The sequence below is a fragment of the Odocoileus virginianus genome, chromosome 13 (genome assembly GCF_023699985.2).
Source record: "Odocoileus virginianus isolate 20LAN1187 ecotype Illinois chromosome 13, Ovbor_1.2, whole genome shotgun sequence".
Taxonomy (NCBI): domain Eukaryota; kingdom Metazoa; phylum Chordata; class Mammalia; order Artiodactyla; family Cervidae; genus Odocoileus; species Odocoileus virginianus.
Genome location: NC_069686.1, coordinates 45010953 through 45034392, shown reverse-complemented (window position 1 = coordinate 45034392; position 23440 = coordinate 45010953).

The following is a 23440-nucleotide window of genomic DNA, read 5'->3' as shown; positions in this document are numbered from 1 at the left end:
GTGTAAAGAAATCGGTAGGAAGACTAAATTATGTCTTTTTCCTATGTCATTATTGTGACGACCTTAAGACTATTCCAGCTGTTGGCTATATATGCAACCTATAGTTTCAATTATCAACCTAGTACAAAGATTATCTGATTGCAGGCATTCTATCAACTTGAGATATCCCAGAACATGGAATACAGAATTGATAAATTTTATTTTAATTTTTAAATTTATTGAATAGACTCAGTAAAGAATTAGAGGCAAAGCAAGTAGGTTTTATACAAGCAATGGCTACCCATTAATGGGCTTCAGTATTTGGAAGAACAAATATACATGAAAATTAGGGAATTTAAGGTAATTCCTCTTTCAACTTTTCCTTTGAAAGGCCTTTAAGTGTTTTGATTTGGAGGCAACTAAAAATGTCATTGCAAGGCTTTAAGAAGGCCTATCTCTGCATCTCCTCAGAAAAACAGACTGAAATGTAGAAGTACAGATTTGATAAACAATATCATTGTCTGGATCGCAAAGCTTTCAAGAATCAAATTTTCATATTATATAAAGAGTGTTCAGGTCGTTGAATGCCCACAGTGAAAAGAAACTGTAAGAGTGGGATCTTCAGAACTGTGCAAGTAAACAATAAATGACAGATCTATTTGATTATAGGAAGAGCAAAGTCACTGAGCAGAAGAAACAAAGCAAAATTTATAGATAATGGGCTGTAACATTTAGATATTGCCCTGAAATTTACTTGGGAAACACCGTTAAAAATAACACTGGAGTAGGAGCCAAAAATTTGCTTTGTTTTGATCTTTATCATAGATCTATTAGTATGGCAGACAAATAATTTAAATTTTGTATATTCAGTGTTATCTGTGAACTGAAAATTACATCTTCTTGACTATTAGTACACTTACATAAGATAATGAAAATAAAAGCACATAGTATGGTACTTGGCACATGATTGAATTCTGGGCCAGAAATATTTCTTGACTCTAAAGTCATATCAAGCTACCGTTCCTCTTTAACTAAAAATGTCAAAATAGGAGTGTCCTATTAGTCCTCCATGGAAAAAGATCACTGGACCCCATAAAAAGCTATTAAGAGAAAGAATACAGCTCTACCACATTACAAACAAAAGATACTAATAATTGTCTACACTAGTGATGGTTTTCAAACATAACTGTACCTTGTTGTGAAAGCTTCAAAAGCTTCCAGCTACTTGTACCCCCAGTTTCTAAAATTGTTCCAGGGTGGAGTGCTTTCTGGATGTCTCTAATATGTATCATGGAATGATAGCTGGAAGATATAAGATAAAGTATAATGAAAAAAGAAAGAGGTAGTGGATTTTCAGATGGGAAAAGCGTAGGAAGCCAGAAGAATTATGATGAAATTTGGATACTATGGAGAACTCAGAAATACAATTTCAGGTGTCTTCAAATTTAAATATATATATATATAAGTGGCACATATATATATATGTAAGTGGCAGGGAGAAGGAAGTGGGAGAGACCATAACTGACAGCAAATATTACTTTATAAAGTGAATTACCTCAAGAAACTCATTGCTTGTAGTAATGGTACAAATAGAGATTCACTGTAAGCTTATGTCTGCTAGATTTAAATTTGACCATTATATGTTCTAGGGAAATGCAAAGCATTTTACTTTGCACATCCCACATTAATGTACTCTAATAAATCCATAGAGTGTGATCAATCCACAGAGTGTGAGGAAGATGCCCTTGACAAATGATTTCTGGTTCTGCAAACAGCCCTAGAGAATGATTACGAGCAGTGTGAACCTCAATCTGCTGTTGTAGAGATGATATTCTGGTTTGAGGAGGCTGTTATGTTTCCATAGCCTAAAATTCAGCTGCCTCAGCCTTTAGGAATCTAAGTAAGCCAGAATTTTGTTTTGAAAAGTTAGGTTTCTTTTCTTGTTTCCAATTGTAGTGAGCTATAGTGTTCACGGCTGCTATTTGCCAGCCTGCTCACAGCTGTGCCACCTTATTTGAAATTATACTTCAGAGTCCCCTTGACATGTTCTGCTGTGTACTTTTTGCTCACAGTTGATCTTATTCAGTTTCACACAGAGAACCTGTAAAGAAGTTGCTCAGCTACCACTTCTGTCCCGCACAGGTTCAATCCAAGGGAATGGTGTTGAGGTGACTACCATGATAATGCTAACAGACTGTGTGATACCCAAGGTTTTTCTGGGGAAGTCCAACATCCTTGTTTCCACTTTGGAGGAGGCGACATGCAAAAGCATTTAGAGATGCAAGCCATTTTAGAACTAGAAGAGTTCCTAAGGCTTTTCTTTGGAACCCCTCATTTTACCAAGAAGAAATATAAATATCCAAGTTTATATAACTAGTTGGTAACAGAACTGATAAAAGATTTTAGATGCTATGTTAATACCAACATCATATTACTATTATACCACATTACTTCTGCACTGGCAAATGCATGTAAGATACAATGATAAGTTATTCCAATAAAATATCCTTCTTATTTAGCATTAAAAATCTATGTGAGAGCACTGTCCAAACACCAGTATTCAGTAGTAGCTTGAAGTTTTCAAGAGAACTTCCTAAACATAAAAATGTGTGGCAAGTTGACTGGCAGGGTTATTACTGCACTGAGACATCCCTAACAAGAACTAGATTTAAATAGAGTATATGCCAATTATGATATGTCAGTGGCTAATGAGGCATTCTCTATTCTAAATCAATTCTAGGAGTCTTTAGTAATACTGATAATGCTATATGTTCACACCAAATCTGATAAAAATCTATCCAGTAACTGTCATGGTCATGCTGGTAAAACATCTATTTTACAACATCTAGAGACTTTTCAGTAAAATGGAAAGGACTGTGTCAAGGCTGTTTATTGTCACTCTGCTTATTTAACTTATATGCAGAGTGCATCATGTGAAATGCCAAGGTAGATGGAGCTCAAACTGGAATCAAGATTGCTGGGAGAAATATCAATAACCTCAGTTAGGCAGATGACACCACCCTAATGGCAGAAAGCAAAGAGGAACTAAAGCACCTCTTGATGAAGGTGAAAGAGGAGAGTGAAAAAGCTGGCTTAAAACTCAACATTCAGAAAACTAAGATCATGTAATCTGAGTCCATCACTTCAAGGCAAATAGATGGGGAAACAATGGAAACAGTGACAGATTTTATTTTGGGGGGCTCCAAAATCACTACAGATGGTGACTGTAGCTATGAAATTAAAAGACACTTGCTCCTTGGAAGAAAAGCTATAACAAAGCTAGACAATATATTAAAAAGCAGAGATATCACTTTGCTGACAAAGATCTGTATGGTCAAAGTCATGGTTTTTCCAGTATTCATGTACAGATGTGAGAGTTGGACCATAAAGAATGTTGAGCCCTGAAGAATTGATGCTTTTGAACTGTGATGCTGGAGAAGACTCTTGAGAGTCCCTTGGCCAACAAGGAGATCAAACCAGTCAATCCTAAAGGAAATCAATCCAGAATATTCATTGGAAGGACTGATGTTGAATCCAAAGCTCCAATAATTTGGCCATCTGATGTGAAGAGCCGGCTCACTGGAAAAGACCTTGATACTGGGAAAGATTGAGGACAAGAAGAGAAGGGGATGACAGAGGATGAGTGGTTGGATGGCATCATCAACTCAATGGATATGAGTTTGAGCAAACTCCAGGAGATAGTAAAGGACAGGGAAGCCTGGTGTGCTGCAGTCATTGGGATGCAGAGTCAAACATGACTGAGTGAACAACAGCAATACAGGTTAGTCTCTGGATCAGTAGAGTAAATCAGTCTTATCCAATTGGTAGTATGCTCAATATAATTTTCTGGCCAAGGAAAAGCTTCAAAAATCTTGGGAATAATTAATATGGCTTCAAGAAAGATTACTGTAGTGAAACCAATGTGCTTTAGCTGGCATATAATTCTGATATCATTAAAAGGGGATTTGTTCCCACAGTGTCAGTATAATGGATTAGAACTGCCAAAATTGTTCATGATTTTACAAACTTATATTCAATCCTCAGCTCTTGTCCATTTGACTTATATCCCTACCATTCCATGGAAATTGCTCTTGTTTGGAGTCACCAATATCATAGTTTTCAAATCCATATAGCACATTACATTCAGTCTCTCTGAAACATTTAAAATTTCTGACCCTTTCATCTTTGAAATTCTTTCCTTCTTGAATATCTACAAAACTCTCTTTCTTCATTATTTACTTACTTCAGGAACAGCTTCTTTCTCCTCTTGTTCTCTTTCTTCCACAGTCTACAACTTCCCAGGAAGGTCATACTCAGAGTTATTTTTTTTTCTTTTTTCTCTTTTCCATTTTTAACTTTAATTATGCTGCCCCAGGTTACAATTGTTAATTCCACATCTATGCATTTCTGATGATTTCCATAATAGTCTAAATATAGTCTAAGTATCTCTCTTTCTATAATATATATTCCTATGAACATCTTTAAAACTGAATTTTTTTCTAAGCTAATCACTCCATCTCCTATCCTTTGTTCCCCAGATTTCCGATCAAGGAGAATGTCACTTTGCAATCCTCAAGCCGCTGGTCAAGAAACCATCTTAGATTTCTCTCTATTCTTTAACTTGCATTGAATGAATCAAGTGGACAATCAAGGTTTGTTAGTCCTCTGCCAGAAAAATATTTTGTATAAATCCTTTACACTTTTACCTACTGCTACTACCTTACTTAAAGTACTCATCATCTAGATCCTAAAATAGCATCTTACCTATTTCTTTTTTTAGGTTAGTCCTTTCGAACTGTTACTGCCAGTGTGATTTTTCATTTCATCTGAGTGAGATGTCCAAGTTCAAGTTCCATTTTCATTATTTATTCTTGGTGTGACCAAAAGAAGTCATTTACATCCTCCTGACATCACTTGCCTCATTTGAAAATGATAATAGAAGCTGCTGGAATTATTGATAAATATATTCCTTAACTTCTAGAGTCAGAAAGAAATGTAGGGTTCAACTAATTTATCCCGTAAAAATAAGGATTAGTAAGGAGCAAAATACCTTCTGTTTGTCCAAGGTCACAGAATGATAATTTAGTGTAAAAAAAAAATGCATTGGTGATTTCCTGGCTTTTATCAATGTCCTTTCAGTGAACCAATAGATAAAATGGTGTCATATATGTTGTGTCAGTCTTTCCTGGTGGCTCAGTGGTAAAGAATCCACCTGGGAGACATTGGTTCCGTCTGGGCTGGGAAGATCCTCTGGAGAAGGAAATAGCAACACACTCCAGTATTCTTGCCTGGGAAATCCCATGGACAGAAGAGCCTGGTGGGCTACAGTCCAAGGGGTTGCAAAGAATCAAACACAACTTAATGACTAAACAACAATGAACAACTGCATAACATTATATCATGTTATTAAAAATATATTAAAAAGGATATTCTTAATACTCCAAGATAAAACATTTTAAGTATCAGCTGTTGACCAACAAATGTATAAAATTATTTGAGTTAATCATACTAAGCTGACAGCTCCATCTATCAACATTTGTCTGTTATGTTTAGCTTTTGCCCAAAGGACACCAGAAAATTATGTATGTTTGTGTGTGTATATATGTGTGGGCAAATGTCCCATGCTAAATCATTTCAGTCATATTCAACTCTTTGCAACCCTATGGACTATAGCCCATCAGGCTCCACTGTCCGTGGGGGTTTTCCTAGAAGGAATAATGGAGTGGGCTCTCATGCCCTTCTCCAGGGGATCTTCCCTACTCAGGTATCAAACCCTTTTCTCTTATGTCTCCTGAATTGGTAGGTGGGTTCTTTACCACTAGTGCTACTGGGAAGCCTTGGGAAAATATATATTTATATATATATTTGTCCAGTACTGGATAAAAACAAACACTGGACAAAAACTACTGTTAATGAGTAGAACATGCCGGAAGCATGCAGGAAGAAGATGTAGGAATCCGTGAACCAGCATCATCCTGATAACTGGCTAGTTTGGAATAAAATGCATTTTCTCTCTCTGTTCCCAAGGTGAGAACAAACAAGGACATTTTATATAAAACCATGTTCAGCGTTTAATGTATTGTATATATTAGAGATAATCAACCTTCATTGCATTTGCAAACAAACCCAACCCACAACTGTAAGGAATAGCGTCAAGAGAAATGCAAATATAGTACATAATCCACTTGGAATTCTCACTGAATTTCCCACCTTCTTGAGTAGTTGTTTCTTCAGGCTGTCTGTTCCCAGTACATATGCATTTCTTACTGTATTACTTTAAGCAAGAACTGATAGAATATACTGTTTATCTTCACAAAGTGAAAATTGAACTTCACATATCACAAAGGTTAGAAAAGATGTTAGAATTCCTCCTCCTCATCATCATTGTTACCAGCACCATCATCATCATCATCATCATCATCATCATCACCATCATAAATAATATTTCTTTAGCACTTAGTATGTGCCTCTTAGCTAAGTGCTTTACATGCATTTACATAAGTGACCTGTTAATAAATATAGTTATTATGCATATATCTATTTTTAAAATTAAAAAAAAAGAAACCTAAGCTATGTCAGGTATATTGCATGTGGGCTTGCAATTCAAACTATTTTAAACTCTTAACTATTCTGACTTAATTGCCTCTATCTCTCTCTGTCTCCATTCCAAATATGTTTGATTTATGTTTGATTATTTCAGTTTCTGTTATTTTCAGGAAAATAATAGATGACTTTTAAAGCAATTCACCTTAAGAAAATGTTTTAATTCGGCATGTTGGAAGATACATAGTACAGCAGAATGTAAAACTTGAAAGTATTTAAAAACAATGCAGAAAATATATTAATTTTATTAAATAGCAAGCATTTTCAACCTTTACAAAACATTCCTAGCAACATAAATATAGTATAAAACAGTAAGAGAACAGTGCAGAATACTCAAACCAAAGCTAAAAATATAACCATTGAGATCATATTGAATATTTAAATAATAAATGATGAGGAACATGGGATAATGATATGCTGGGAACATATGTTGGATGGCTGCTCTTCCTTTTGGTTATTTCTGATATTATTAAAATATAGTCCTTATAATAAGTACTTTAAAAAAGTTCAGTGTTGATCTGATAGTTGGATTATAATAAGTGATAAACATAGTTTAAAAGATGTCCAAAGAAAAGTGGACTCTATAATGGAAACATTTTCATAGGAGTAACAATTCTATCATCTTTTTCAGAGATGAAGAATATTACTTTTTTACTAAAGTTTTAGTAAGATTTGATCAGTTTACAAGATTGTTTTCTCTCTTCTGTGTCCCTTGCATTTCCATATGAATTTTATGATCAGACTGTCCATTAATGCAAAGAAAAGAAGCTGGAGTTTAGATAAGGGTTACACTGAATCTGTGTATTGTTGAAAAAAGTATTGCCATCCTAAAAAATACTAAATTTACAGACTCAGGAACCCAAAATATCTTATTCAGGTATTCTTCAGTTTCTTTCAACAGTACTTTGTAGTTTTCAGTATACAAGCTTTGCATTTCTTTTATTAAATTTATACCTAAGTATTTGATTTCATTCTTTTGGTTGGTATTATTCATTGCTAGTACATAAAGACACAGTTGATTTTTATATATTTTTCTTGTAACCTTCACACATTGGGGCCAGTTTATTAGTTTCAATAGATTTTTTGTGGATTGATTAGGATTTTCTCTAGACAAGAACACAAAATCTATAAAAAAGGAAGTGATCATTTTATTTCTTCTTTTCCAATCTGTATGCCTTTATTTATTTATCTTCCCTGCTTTATTACTCTGGCTAAAACCTCTAGCCCAATATCAAATAGAAATATAAATTGTCAATATTATTGAGGATCTTTTGTTTGTGATGAGTTTGATCTCTCTTGATGCTTTCAAAATTCTTTCTCAGTGTCTTCGAGAGTTTGATTATGATGTTACTAGAGGAGTTTTATTTAAGTTTATTCTAATTGGACTTTATTGAGCTTTCTGGTGTGTATATTAATGTTCATCAAAGTGCAGAATGTTTTTGGCTGTTATTTCTGCAAATGTTCTATTCTCTCTTTCTGAAACATCTGTAATGTATATACTGGAATGCTTGATGCTATCCAAAGGTTGTTTAGTCCTGTTTGCTTTTCTGTATTGATTTGCAAAAAATTATTTTACTCTGACTATATAACCCCCAGTGACCTATCTTTTTGTTAAGTAATTTCTTCTTCTGATGACTTGAATATGTTGTTGAGACTTCTATTTTTTATACAAATCATTTCATTTTTAAAATCCTAGGATAGCTATATGGTTCAATTTTATAACTTTTCATTTGTCATTGAAATATTTGGTAAGACATCATTCTATACTATCCTTCAATTCTTTTTGACATGGTGTCCTTAAATCTTTGGACATATTTATAATAGCTGTTTTAAAGTCTTTATAAGTTCAAGTCTAATGTCTGGGCTTTACCTGGGACCATTTCCTCTTGAGTTTTTCATTTTTTTATGTTTTCTGTGTACGGACCTTACTTTTAAATTTCTTTGCTAATATCATATATGTATATTTGGTTTAAAACCAGACATTTTAAATAAGAAAAGTTTGCGGCTCTGTAATGTGATTGGACTGCCCACATTCTCTGGGATTTATTGTCCTGCCTGCTGGTGGTGGTGGTGGTAGGTATGGTGATTTATTTTGTGACTTTCCTGGACTAATCCTGTAAAGTCTCTATGCTTTGTCACACCTGGTCCTTGAAGTCTTTTCTCAAGAATCTTAGTGTTCAGCTAATGATTAGAGAATTCCTTAAATGCCTTGAACCAGGATGTCTCCCCGTCATTGTCAAGGTGCTCTATTTGCGAGTCGGTGTGCGCCTTCAGCGCTCCTGCAGACAGTGTCCAGTTCTGCCTTTAGCCATTATTTCCACCTAAGCAGAGCTCTCAAGTGAGTGGGAGACTAAGGCTTTCTCAATTATTTATCCCTGAGAAACCACTCGATGGACATGAGTTAGAGTAAACTCCGGGAGTTGGTGATGGACAGGGAGGCCTGGCGTGCTGCGGTTCATGGGGTCGCAAAGAGTCGGACACGACTGAGCGTGTCCGTGAACAGACCGAACTGAAGAAAACACTGACAATTTACAAAGCCCTTTGTGTGTGTGTGTTAGTCGCTCAGTTGTGTCCGACTATTTGTGACCCTAAAGACTATAGCCTGTCAGGCTACTCTGTTCATAGGATTTCCCAGTGAAGAATACTGGAGTTGGTTACCATTTCCTTCTGCAAGGGACCTTCCCAACCCAGGGATCAAACCTGTGTCTCCTGCATTGCAGGCGGTGTCTCTACCAACTGAGCCGCCAGGGAAGCCCCACGAAGCACTTTATGAACATCTAATTCGCTAGCTTTGCTTTTTTCTTTTCTTTTCTTTCTTTCTTTTTTTTTTTTTTTTTTTTTTTTGATAGCGTCTTGCTTGCTGCAACTGTTTAAACCACCTCAGGGAACTTGGATATTCAGTTCACTTCAGTTGCTCAGTCGTGTCCGACTCTGCAACTCACTGACTGCATCATGCCAGGCTTCCCGTCCATCACAAACTCCTGGGGGTTGCTAAAACTCAAGTCAATCAGTCAGTGATGCCATCCAACCATCTCATCCCCTGTCATTCCCATCTCCTCCTGCCTTCAATCTTTCCCAGCATCAGGGTCTTTTCCAATGAGTCAGTTTTTCGCATCAGGTAGCCAAAGTATTGGAGTTTCAGCTTCAGCATCCATCCTTCCAATGAATATTCAGGACGTATTTCCTTTAGGATTGACTGATTTGATCTCCTTGCAGTCCAAGGGACTCTCAGGAGTCTGCTCCAACACCAAAGTATAAAAGTATCAATTCCTGGTGCTCAGCCTTCATTATGTTCCGACTCTCACATCTCTACATGACTACTGTAAAAATCATAGCTTTGACTATATGGACCTTTGTTGGCAAGTGATGTTTCTGTTTTTTTTTAATAAACTGTCTAAATTAGTCATAGCTTTTCTTCCAAGTGGCAAATGTCTTTTATTTTCATGGCTGCAGTCACTGTCTGCAGTGATTTTGGAGCCCATCTATTTGCTATAAAGTGATGGGACCATGGCTGATTCATGTCAATGTATGACAAAACCCACTACAATAGTGTAAAGTAGCCTCCAACTAATAAAAATAAATGAAAAGAAAAAAAAAAGTAATGGGACCAGATGCCATGATCTTAGTTTTCTGAATGTTGAGTTTTAAGCCAACATTCTCACTCTTCTCTTTCACTTTCAGCAAGAGGCTCTTTAATTCTTCTACACTTCCTGCCATAAGGGTGGTGTCATCTGTGTATCTGAGGTTACTGATATTACTCCCAGAAATCTTGATTCCAGCTTGTGCTTCTTCCAGCCCAGCGTTTCTCATGATGTACTCTGCATATAAGTTAAATAAGCAGGGTGACAATATACAGACTTCATGTACTCCTTTTCCTATTTGGGAGCATTCTGTTGTTCCATGTCCAGTTCTAACTGTTGCTTCCTGACCTGCATCCAGATTTCTCAAGAGGCAGATCTGGTGGTCTGGCATTCCCATCTCTTTCAGAATTTTCCACCATTTGTTGTGATCCACATAGTTAAATGCTTTGGCATACTCAATAAAGCAGAAATAGATGTTTTCTGGAACTCTCTTGGTTATTCGATCCAATGGATGTTGGCAATTTTGACCCGTGGTTCCTCTGCTTTTTCTAAATCCAGCTTGAACATTTGAAAGTTCGCAGTTCATGTATTGTTGAAGCCTGGCTTGGAGAATTTTGAGCATTTCTTCACTAGCGTGTGAGATAAGTGCAGTTGTGCAGTACAATTGTGCAATTTGAGCACTCTTTGGCATTGCCTTTCTTTGGGATTAGAATGAAAACTGACCCCTTTTCCAGCCCCATGGCCCCTGCTGAGTTTTCCAAATTTGCTGGCATATTGAGTGCAGCTTTTTCACAGCACCATCTTTTAGGATTTGAAATAGCTCAACTGGAATTCCATCACCTCCACTAGCTTTGTTCATAGTGATGCTTCCTAAGGCCCACTTGACTTCATATTCCAGGATGTGTGGCTCTAGGTCAGTGATCACACCATCATGATTATCTGAGGTGAATATCTTTTTTTGTATAGTTCTTCTGTGTATTCTTGCCACTTCTTCTTAATATCTTCTGCTTCTGTTAGGTCCATACCATTTCTGTCCTTATTGTGCCCAGTTTTGCATGAAATGCTCCCTTGGTATCTCTAATTTTCTTGAAGAGATTGCTAGTCTTTCCCATTCTATTGTTCTCCTCTATTTCTTTGCACTGATCACTGAGGAAAACTTTCTTATCTCTCCCTGCTAGTCTTTGGAACTCTGCCTTCAAATGGGTATATCTTTCCTTTTCTCCTTTGCTTTTCACTTCTCTTCTTTCACAGCTATTTGTAAGGCCTCCTCAGACAGCAATTTGTTCTTTTGCATTTCTTTTTCTTGTGTAGATCTTAATCCCTGTCATTTGTACAATGTCACAAACCTCTGTCCATAGTTCATCAGGCACTCTGTCTATCAGATCTAGTCTCTTAAATCTATTTCTAACTTCCACTGTATGATCATAAGGGATTTGATTTAGGTCATACCTGAATGGTCTAGCGGTTTTCCCTACGTTCTTCAACTTAAGTCTGAATTTGGCAATAAGGAGTCATGATCTGAGCCACAGTCAGCACAGGGTCTTGTTTTTGCTGACTGTATAGAGCTTCTTCATCTTTAGCTGAAAAGAATATAATCAATCTGATTTTGGGTTGGCCATCTGGTATGTCCATGTGATGAGTCTTCTCTTGTGTTGTTGGAAGAGGGTGTTTGCTGTCAGCAGTGTGTTCTCTTGGTGAAACTCTATGAGCCTTTGCCCTGCTTCGTTCTGTACTCCAAGGCCAAATTTGCCTGTTACTCCAGGTGTTTCTTGACTTCCTTTTTGCATTCCAGTCCCCCATAATGAAAAGGACATCTTTATTGGGTGTTAGTTTTAAAAGGTCTTGTAGGTCTTCATAGAACTGTTCAACTTTAGCTACTTCAGCATTACTGGTTGGAGCATAGACTTGGATTGCTGTGATTTCGAATGGTTTGCCTTGGAAATGACCAGAGATCATTCTGTCGTTTCTGAGATTGCATCCAAATACTGCAGTTCACTGATTCCTAAAATGTTGATGTTCACTCTTGTCATCTCCCGTTTGCCCACATCCAATTTGCATTGATTCATGGACCTATGATTCCAGGTTCCTATGCAATCCTGTTCTTTACAGCATTGGACTTAACTTCCATTGGGGCTTCCTTGATAGCTCAGTTGGTAAAGAATCCGCCTGCAATGCAAGAGTCCTGGTTCGATTCCTGGGTTGGGAAGATCTGCTGGAGATGGGATAGGCTACCCACTCCAGCATTCTTGGGCTTCCCTCGTGGCTCAGTTGGTAAAGAATCTGCCGGAAATGCAGGAGACCTGGGTTTGATCCCTGGGTTGGGAAGATCCCCTGGAGAAGGGAAAGGCTATCCTTTCCAGTATTCTGGCCTAGAGAATTCCATGGACTATATAGTCCATGGGGTCACAAAAACTTGGACAAGACTGAGTGACTTTCACTCCACTTACTTCCATCACCAGTCACATTCACAACTGTAAGTTTAACAACTTAAATGTTAAACAACTGTAGTTATTTTTGACAAGCGTCTCAGAAAAAAAGGGTGCTTACAAGTCAACGTTAAGTCAGGTCAGAGACAGTTAAGCCTCATCAGTGGGGGCTTCCAAGGAACTGGTGACAGGTTGGATAATGGCTGTTCTTTGGGAACAAGGGCTTTGTGGAGCTCCACATGGAAAAGATAAAATGAAGTCTTCGTTACAAAAAAAAAGAAATGTTATATCCAAATAGATTAAAGCCTTATATATGTCAAAAACAATTTTAAAAATTCAGTTACCATTTAGGTGATTACTGTTTAATTTTGAAGTTGAGAAGTTTTTCAAATAAAGTTTTTTTTTAAGTCCTAACTATAAATTATAGGAAGCATTTTTTTCTAATATAAAAATTAAAAACTTTTTCATCAAACATAGACTAAAAAGAATAAAAAGACAAATTACAAACTGAGAAAATATCTTTCAATTCATGGAACTGATAATGGATTGGTATAAAGAATACTTGTCAAAATTAATGACTTAGAGCAATATGCAAAAATATGAATATAATTGAACATAAATAGTAAGTGAAAAATGTCATTCCATAAACACATGCACTGCTAAGTCACTCCAGTCATGTCCGACTCTTTGCTGTTCTATGGACTGTAGCCTGCCAGGCTCCTCTGTCCATGGGATTTCCCAGGTAAGAATACTGGAGTAGTTTGTCATGCCCTCTTTCAGGGGATCTTCCTGACCCAGGGATCGAACCTACATCTCTTATGTCTCCTGCATTGGCAGGTGGGTTCTTTAACCCTAGTGCCACCTGGGAAGCCCATAAATATTAGATAGAGCAAATACATCTTTATAAAATGTTTAAACAAAAACTATTAGTCAATTTAAAAATGCATAAAGCTGGAAAAAAATTTTAAAAATGCATAAAGCATAAATGAAACTATGGAAAGGGAAAGCAGAGGAATAACTAACTTGGGATTCCAAATGTGGATTCCTCTAAGAGGATTTAGTTTTAGGAGATCCACATAGGTAGTTGTAAGGGGTTTTCAGCTCCAAGTTTATGTGGGATGTTGAATTTATAAGCATTTATCAAATTACAACAAATTGATAGATAAAAAGATAAGGACCCTTTTTAGAGCGTGTCCTGAACCCAGGATCATGATCAATCTAATATGTTTCACCTGAGATCCATAAGAATATTAAGAACAATAAAATGAAAAGTATAACATTAGGTATATGTGTTAAAATTTAAGGATAATCACAACAATAAGAGAAATGTAATGGCTGACTTCCAAAGCAATAAAAGAGAAAAAATAATGAAACCTCTACAGAAAACCTGAAACAGGAGAGAAAAGAAATAAAGTAAAACATTGGTTATTAACAAACATAAAGTAAAACTGTAGAAATGAATTCAAATGATGAGTAATCACTAAAATTCTAATCTATTATACTCTCCTAAAAAAGGCTACAGATTGCATAACAATTTTATCATATACTATTTAGAGAAACAGTAAAAATGAAATGTTATAATGGAAAAAATCATACTGGAAAATACTAATTGGAAAACATCTGGAGCTGTGATATTAATATCAAACAAAATAGAACCTAAGGCAAAGCACATTAACAGGAAAAACAAAAGCACATTAATTGAGGATAAAAGAAGTAATAACCCCTTAAGAATGTAAAGCCATGTTATAGTTGCATATCACTTACAACAAAGCCTCATAATATCTGAAGTAAATAAAATAGAAATTAAAAAGTCGACATATCCAAAATATACTCACTTAGATACTGATATGTCAATGGATTAAAAATGGTCAAGACAGAGGGTGTGAATAGCTCTAAAAATAACTTGAGTTTAAGCTTAGAATTACATGATCTCCACCCTTAGAATCCACATATAAGTGATACCATTTACTATTTATCCTTCTTTGTCTGACTTATTTGTTTAGAAGAATGCCCTCATCCATGTTGTCATAAATGACAGGATTTACTTTTTTATAGGGGTTAATATTCCATTGTGTACATGGTGGTTTAAGTTTTGTCCAACTCTTGCAACCCCATGGACCATAGCCTGGCAGGTTTTTCTGTCTATGGGATTCCCCAGGCAAGAATACTGGAGTGGGTTACCATTTCCTTCTTCATTGTATACACACTCTACATTTTTTTGATCCATTAATCCATTTATGGACTCGCTTATTTTTTCCATACTCTGTGAATAATGCTAGGGGCTTCCCAGGTGGCGCTAGTGGTAAAGAACCCACCCCCCATTGCAAGAGACAAAAGAGACCTGGGTTAGATCTCTTCGTTGGGAAGATCCCCTGGAGGAGGGCATGGTAACCCACTCCAGTATTCTTGTCTGGAGAATCCCATGGGCAGAGGCGCCTAGCAGGTTACAGTCTATAGGGTCGCAAAGAGTTGGACATGACTGAAGCGACTTAGCACGCCTGCATGAAAAATGTTGCATTGAGCAAGGGAGTGCAGGTATCATTTTGAGGTAATGGTTCTATCTCTACTCAGAGGTAAGATTGTTGGATCATATGATAACTCTATATCTTTATATTGAGGAAACTCCATATTGTTTTTCATAATGTCTGTACCACTTTACATTTACACCAATGGTGTTCAAGAGTTCCCTTCCTTTATTCACTCATCTTGGCTGAAATTTTATCTCTGGCCTTTTATATAATAGCTGCTGCTACTGCTAAGTCGCTTCAATCGTGTCCGACTCTGTGCGACCCCATAGACAGCAGCCCACCAAGTTCCCCCATCCCTGGGATTCTCCAGGCAAGAACACTGGAGTGGGCTGCCATTTCCTTCTCCAATGCATGCAAGTGAAAAGTGAAAGTGAAGTCGTTCAGTTGTAACTGACTCTTCGAGACCCCATGGACTGCAGCCTACCAGGTTCCTCCATCCATGGGATTTTCCAGGCAAGAGTACTAGAGTGGGTTGCCATTGCCTTCTCCATTTTATAATAGAGGAAAGTGTAAACTCTAGACAGTATTCCTAAATGGTTATGTTCATAATTGAAAAATAATGGGAAAATGAAACCACATGCAACAATATTTTTAAATGGACTGGATAGGTATACATTGGCTCTAGAGTAGTTGTTATTAATACTATAGAGAATGAAAGAAAAGGCATTATGTTAATTATAAAAATTAATGGAAAAAGTATACATTAATATTGTCAAAACAAGGTGCTGGTTATGAGTGCTATCATAAACTAGTTTTGGTTTTCCCCACTTTTTGTTGGTCTGTATTTATTTTTTCAAATTAAGAAATTTAAACTGAAAACCTGTGTACATACATCTTATCTGTCCATAATTTCTATTGCTTGCTTTTTGTTTTCTTATTTTTCATGACAAGGAAAAGTCACATATGAATGCAGGGATCAACAGTAGATCAGTTCACCTCCCTAAACCTTGAGAGCTTGAATTAGATGATTTTTTAGGTCCCTGTTAGCAATATGATTCTCTGAAATCCTACAGGAAACCTCATATTTCTTTCACTACAAGGAGAGCCTCTCTCAAACAATTAATAATAGGTTCTTCCCTGATGGTATGCTGCTTTATTTTTATTATCTTCATATAATACCTGACCTGTCTGTGAATGCCAAATACTGCTGTGAAAATGAAAAGACCCTTCTAAGTACTTAGCATCCTTATAGGATTCATGGATGTGGAGGTGTTTAAATATTACTAGAATTGCATTGGAATAAATAATGTCACCTTGACTGTCTTTAGAAAGCAGAACTGGTTTGTCAGCACTCTAGGTAAGTATTTGAGTGAAATAAAGTTTAAAGATAAAGAAAAACTTGGGGAACAACAATGCTACAAATTATAGAAAAAAACAAAAACACAAAAGAAAATCAACAGACAAAATTCAAATTAGCTCCCTACTTGTAAACCTGGAGGGGTTTAGAGTATTTTTTCTCATCTTAAGACATAAAATAATTACATGAATATAAGTTTGAGATAGAGAATAATCACATGGGAAGCTAGTGTTAATGATTCTCCTTGAGAGACAGTATTACATGGTGATCAAGGAGAGCAGGTTTGCATGGCTCAGGAGTATGAAGGATACTGTGGGACACTGGCAATGGTTGATATTTTGACTCAGGAATTAATTATATTGTGCTTGCCTTATAGAAAGTATGTAAATTGTGGTTATGCCCTATGAATATGTCTGCATAAAATCTTAGGTGGATTATGCATAAATATCTATTTGTATCAATCACATGAAAAATGAAAGTGATAGTCAATCAGTTGTGTCCAACTCTTTGTGATCCCATGGGCTGTAGCCTGCCAGGCTCCTCTGCCCATGGAATTCTCCAGGCAAGAATACTGGAGTGGGTTGCCATTCCTTTCTCCAGGGGATCTTTCTGTCCCAGGGATCAAACCCAGGTCTCCTGTGTTGCAGGCAGATTCTTTACCTTCTGAATTAACAGGGAAGTCCCATGGGTAATACATAATAAATTCTCAGTAAATGAAGTAGAATATTTTGAAACATATATTGGCAGGCTTAAAGAAATATGGGGCTCCATGTGACTTGGGTTCATTGCTATCTCTAGGGGGCAGTGCCTCAGATACTTTTATGACAACAGTGGTAATTATTACTTGAATTTCACTGGAATAAATGAATAAATGGCTTCCCTCGTGGCTCATTGGTAAAGACTCTGCCTGCAATGCAGGAGACCCCGGTTCAATTCCTGGGTTGGGAAGATCCCCTGGAGAAGGGATAGGCTACCCACTCCAGTATTCTTGGGCTTCCCTTGTGTGGCTCAGCTGGTAAAGAATCCACCTGCAATGCGGGAGACCTGGGTTCGATCCCTGGGTTGGGAAGATCCCCTGGAAAAGGGAATAGCTACCCACACCAGTATTCTGGCCTGGAGAATTCCATGCACTGGATAGTCCACGGAGTCACAAGAGTCGGACATGACTGAGAGACTTTCACTTTCATTGCAATAAATAATGTCACCTTGACTGTCTTCAAAAAGCAGAACTGGTTTGTTAGCACTCTAGGGAAGTTGGAGGAGAGGATGCTTGTGCCTTAGGAAAACTGACCAAATACTGCTCTGAAAATGAAAAGACCCTTCTAAGTGCTTAGCATCCTTATAGGATTCATGGATGTGGAGCAGAGGACGCTTGTGCCCTAGGGAAACCGATGCAATGCTGAGTTGTAGGAAGTTGGTGAAGTGCTTTGTGCAGTTTAACAGAGAGGAGAGTATTTGGTACAGACACCCTGAGTGGCACACTCAGATAGGAACAAAGACAGTCCATGATACTGGACTGGGCCTAAATAGGAGCACAGGAGACAGCTTCTAGAGACACTACACCCAGGTATAACTGCAACGACTTGCAGTTGAGTGTGGGACCCAAATAGGCAATGCGAATGCATGGAAGAGACAGGTTATTTGAGTATTAAGTGCAATATGTGATTTTAAAATGAAACTGTATGTCTGAATAGGCAATTTTCTTCAATAAACTAAGCCTGCTTTGCAAAAAAACTCTAACTGAAATATTTTAGAGACATATTGGTATTCCTTAACATAATGCTCTGAAAGTAATTTAAGCTGTCTTAATGATCCAAGAAGCCTCATCATAAAATAACATAATTTGCTTTATTTTAATATTTTCATCCCCATAGAAAATACTGTAGTAGTAGCATATCCTTTATACTAAATGGCCTCAGATAATGCAGATACGTGAGACTCTCTAATTTTTGAACATTTTTTTTCTCTGTTATCTGGCAGCACTATCACTTATTCCTTCTGAAGCATGCCTCTACTACTTCTTTCTTTTGTTCCTCCTTCTCTGAATATGCGCTTCCCGGATAAGAATGGTAAAGATCTGTCTGCAATGTGGGAGACCTGGGTTTGATCCCTGGGTTGGGAATATCCCCTGGAGGAGATATTCCAAACCACTCAAGTATTCTTGCCTAGAGAACTCCATGGACAGAGAAGCCTGGCAGGCTACAGTCCATGGGGTCACAAAGTCAGACAGGACTGAGTGATTTTTACTTCACTTCATTTCTCTGAATATATATCTAACTAAGTTTGAATTTTCTAGTCTGCTTTGGTGTGTGAAATCAAATATATCAGATATTTACTTTATCTCAAGCATAAAAAGAAGAAACTCAATAAAGGGCAAATGGCTTAAAAAAATAATAACAATAATAGTAAAAATTACAGCTAGAATTAACTATTTATTAAGTAGCAGGCACTGTTCTAAGTTCTTCGCATGTATTTTCTCACTTAATCTTTGTAATAATCCTTTTACATAGGTACTATTTTCATTCTCATTTTACAGATGATGTGACTGAAACACTTCTAAGCCAAGATTAAATATATGATACATGGTAGGTCCACATGTCAAACTTGAACATGTTATCAAATTAGATGTGAAGCCCTTCTCTTGGGGCCCTAGCTGAATTGAAGCACCCCTGGCTTGGTCAGGGAGCTCTTTCCCACTCAAGTTTGATGCGAAAACCAAGTTTGATGCAAGTAAGACAGGATTTTACTCAGTAGCCAGAGAATGGAGGAATGCGTGCCAAATGACACCTTCTCCCCAAAGAGAGGGAGTAAGGAAATTTTAAGGGTTAGGAGGCAGACAAGTCATTAGGGCTCTAGACATTGCACATGGTACAAATTTTGCCTAGTTAGCTAGTGAGTCAGTTCAGTCGCTCAGCCATGTCTGACTCTTTGCGACCCCATGAATCGCAGCACCCCAGGCCTCCCTGTCCATCACCAACTCCTGGAGCTTACTCAAACCCATGTCCATCGAGTTGGTGATGCCATCCAACCATCTCACCCTCTGTCGTTCCCTTTTCCTCCTGCACCCAATCCCTCCCAGCATCAGGGTCTTTTCCAATGAGTCAGCTCTTTGCATGAGGTGGCCAAAGGATTGGAGTTTCAGCTTCAGCATCAATCCTTCCAATGAACACCCAGGACTGATCTCCTTTAGGATGGACTGGTTGGACCTCCTTGCAGCCCAAGGGACTCTCAAGAGTCTTCTCCAACACCATAGTTCAGAAGCATCACTTTTTTGGCGCTCAGCTTTCTTTGTAGTCCAACTCTTACATCCATACATGACCACTGGAAAAACCATAGCCTTGACATAGACGGACCTTTGTTGGCAAAGTAATGTCTCTGCTTTTTAATATGCTATCTAGGTTGGTCATAATTTTCCTTCCAAGGGGTAAGCGTCTTTTAATTTCATGGCTGCAGTCACCATCTACAGTGATTCTGGAGCCCAAAAAAATAAAGTCTGACACTGTTTCCACTGTCTCCCCATCTACTTCCCATGAAGTGATGGGACCGGATGCCATGATCTTAGTTTTCTGAATGTTGAGCTTTAAGCCAACTTTTTCACTCTCCTCTTTCACTTAGGCTTAGCAGAGTACAAATCCTTGCTTTGGGCAATGTTTTTCGCATGCTGATGAAGCAGAAGTAATTTTTGGATACCTCCAGGTTTCATCTGCCAAGGCAAGTTAACATGGTCAAACTAGAGTTGGTTTGGAGTGGCTGATCACTATATATCTCTCAAAGCATAACAGAGCAGCAAAGCATTTCTGCCATGCACCAGGTATGTTTGAATCAGAGATAAATCAGGACACCCCCACCCAAAAAAACAAAAAAAGTTTCTGTGCCTGGGGCCTGGGTTGACAGACAGTTTGGTCCCAGTACTTGGAATATAAATATAAAGTACTTGGAAAATATAAAGGCCAAGAAGAACATCTCCTAATGGTATGCTATGAGGATATTTTTCTGACATAAATAAATATATATATATATCTATAGTTGATAAGAATGTGACTTGGTGAATCTTTAAGAAAATATACAACTCTAATATAAAGACTCAAAGGCCATAATCAGTCAACCTCTCTAGAAAGAGGTGTTACTGAATTATCACAGCTCAGATCTGCAGTTCAAGATTATCTTCCTGCACTCAGGGATTGAACTCTACATCATCAAAGCCACACACCTCAGCCTTATTCTGTTTGCCTTAATGGAAGCCTGGCAAGCTCTTCTTCCAGTAGACAGCAGATCTGACTGGTGTAACTAAGTTCAGCTATGGAGCAAATGTAAGTTTTCCATTATCAGAGGTATTTTGATTGCTGTTTATAATTTCCCTCAGCTGTTTTTTTGAGATAAAGATCTGCTCTTCTTTTTAATACCAGATGATGATGGGACTTCCAGAAATGATAGGTGCTACTTTATGATGCTTTTTAAGCAAAATTAATTTTTGATTCCTCTTTGACCCCAAGAGACATAATATTTTTCATTTCTATATGCAGCAACGCACTGTGATTTGTCACTAATGCCCGTAATGACAACTCAAGAATTTTATGCGTCACTAAGTAAGCATCAACTAATGATTCTAAAACTTTGGGTATATACTTGACTTTAAAAAAACTGCAGGATTATTTCATATTTTAGGTCTATTAAGATACTAAAGATTCAATTATAAACTGTAAACACTTTAAAACAATTCATTTCTTTTAGAATGGGATACAAAATTCAAGATTGATCCTAATTGTCTAAAAATATCTTTATTTATACTATCATTTATCTCTTGTGGCTATCTAAATAAGAATTTTTAAAATAGTTGAAGTAGAGACACTAAGAAGAGAATTTAATAGCATCTGTTGTAGTCAAAGAACTATGTTAATAGAAAATAGAGCTATACTGATAATTCACTTGGCCCATTCACTTGTTTCTTTTATTCCATAAAATGTGAACTTTGAACTTTTTTTTTCTAAAAAACCTATATACCTAACTATTTTAAAGATCTCAAAAATATTTGTTTTAAAACCATCTTGAACGTTAATGCATCTCATGTTTTACTTGAAGCACACTATTTGAATTAATTCTAAGAAGGTTGAAAGCCCAACAAAATTTATGACTCTTGGATAATTTTAAAAAGCTTTATTTCTTAAACTAGTCACAGTTAGTCCTACAGAAGAGCCATTAGTGAAGATGCCATTGTATGTAGGAAACAGGTTCCATTACATCCAATGTTATATGTGATCTGGAGATAGAACATAAATGAGTTTTAATTTAAAAAATAAAAGGAAAGATGACTATAGCAAACATGCCCCTGACTTAGAGGCTAAGTTAATATTATGGGATTTTCAAATGGAATAAATATGGGGCTGATTGTCTGTTTTCCCTTCTGCAAATGAGGTTAGGTAATATCTTTTAAATAAGAAGCTTATTTTTAACACAAGTCCAGAAACAGAGTGTGCACAGCTCATTCTTCTCAGGAATAAGCAGAAAGTTGCCTGTTGAAGGTCTAGTCTGTCACACGGAGTAGATAATACCTCAGAAGTATGGCTCATTTCTAAAATAAATGCTTCAGCCAATGATCAAGTTAAGTAGCCAAATATACATTTCTGTATTTATAACCATCACTGCAATTTTCTATTAAATGCATACTGATGTCTATATCTTGTATTTATATCACATTTACCATCTGAAGATCTGAAAATACTTGCTGTCTCTTATCTAACTCAGCTTCACAAATACTTTGATTACAAGCATTTTATAGTTTGAAAAATAAAATGCACAGAGAGGGGCATTTATTTCCTAGTAATCATATAACAAGAAAGTGGGAGATCCAAGGCTTGCATTACAGTTAGCTCTTCGGAGCACCATCAAGTCCACATCTGCAAAAACTCTGCAAAATATGCACAAAGAAAAGTGCCATTGAAAATAGTTTTAAGTATAAATTTTCCAAAAGTTTAAATCACAAGTTTGGTTATATCTTAATCCAGATGGCAATTTTGCTTTATTATATAATAATACTGAGTTCACAGGTTACTGGGAAGTCTGTCCTTTTATCTGTCTCTTAAAATGTGACTATATAATTTTATATAAAGAAAAATTTTAAGAACAGTTTCATTTAAATAGTGTCTGTTTTTCCTTAAATTTATTTGATACATATTATTTTTGAAACAGTTAGTGTAAGGTATATTTAAGTATATATATATATATATATACTTAAGTATATATATATATATATATATATATGTAAGGTATATAAATATATATATTTATATATAAATATTTAGCAAAATCATCCTATCAGAAATTTGAGCTGCTATTCATTCAAAAGTACTCCTGTTTTTAGAAAAATTATAAGTCAAGTTTCTCTCAAAGACATGAGCTTAAAGTGCTTCCATGTCGGCTCTATCTTAATTGTTACCAAGCAGTACAAAAGAAAGCATAATAGCAGAAACACTGTAACTGCCAATTGACTCCCTTTGACTTTGACAACTGAGAACGTTTGTAGAAAAGTCACAATACATTGGTAGCCCTTTGCCACCAATTTAATCCCATTCTGACCACTCAGCAGAATACAACCACTCAAAGAGTGAATGTGATAGCACGGAGTATTTCAGAATCATGATGTCAGTGCGGATGTATCATCAGTAACTGCACTTAGTTATCAATTTATCACCAGGCTCCGTCAGTGACACAACGGGCATACTGCCCAAAGAAGCTGGCTATTCTAGAATGAAACTAGCTCCTACTTGTGGAGAAAAGGTGTGGTTCAGCTGTTCGCAGCAGGGTGATTTACTTAAAACTTTTAAACATCTGGGTTTGCGTTTCTCATCATGCAAACATCCCATTTAAGCTACATGTTTTCCCTTGTATTTCTGAGGGTGACTTCTTAATTATGCCATACATTAATAAACCCTATTTTTAATTATCTTTAAAAAATATCCTCTTTGCTTGTAAAGTGGTTAGACACAAGGAACGTAGGAATAAACAGCCAGGCAACCTCATAGTTACTTC